A 640-nucleotide genomic window follows, 5' to 3' on the forward strand; every position below is an offset into this window, starting at 1 on the left:
ATAATAATTTCGATATTTTGAATTATCATCCGAATTTGGCCGAAAATAAACCATCTCCACTTCAAATTACTACCCAAGCTAACAATTTAAATACATGAAAGTTTAGTTTTCGCTTAAAAATTTATTTTTAATTTTTTTCTATATGCAATCCTAACCCTAAACATGACTTTAACCTAACGCTAGCTATTACCCTAACTATTAACCTAACTTTAACGCTAACCCTTACCCTTACCCTAACCCTAACCCTAACCCTACTATTATCTTTAGTATAAAAAATTTAAGGTGGTTTTCTTTTGTTAACCTAAATTTTGACAATTGATTTTTCTTTGAAACAAGCAGACCAAACTGTAATGCAATGTAAGGTCCACTTCGGCAGAACTAGGCAAGCCTTAAAGCTTCTACCAGATTGCCAAAATCGATTTAATCTCAATTTTAACCGAATCGGTTAAGGTCCCAGAGATTAAGAAGAACAGTTCATACACTTTTGATCATAGCTAGAAAACTAGAAGCGATAAAGAAAAATAAGACTTTTCTTTCTATAAATACAATCACAAGATCCATAGATATCCGCCAGCGGCTTTACGTATAGTTTTTACTAACTACATAATTTTTTAATCAGAAATGCGAAGGATTTTTAATT

General features: G+C 31.4%; 1 non-coding gene across 1 annotated transcript; it reads right to left on the bottom strand.

Annotated features, from left to right (window-relative positions):
• Window positions 1-327: 327 nt before the first annotated feature.
• On the bottom strand, window positions 328-513 carry LOC114359034 (U2 spliceosomal RNA). Its single transcript, XR_003656408.1, has one exon. It is a non-coding gene; the product is annotated as a U2 spliceosomal RNA (small nuclear RNA).
• Window positions 514-640: the final 127 nt, after the last annotated feature.

Source organism: Ostrinia furnacalis, unplaced genomic scaffold, assembly GCF_004193835.3.
Source record: "Ostrinia furnacalis isolate ACB-3 unplaced genomic scaffold, ASM419383v2 OfSCF4213, whole genome shotgun sequence".
Taxonomy (NCBI): Eukaryota; Metazoa; Arthropoda; class Insecta; order Lepidoptera; family Crambidae; genus Ostrinia; species Ostrinia furnacalis.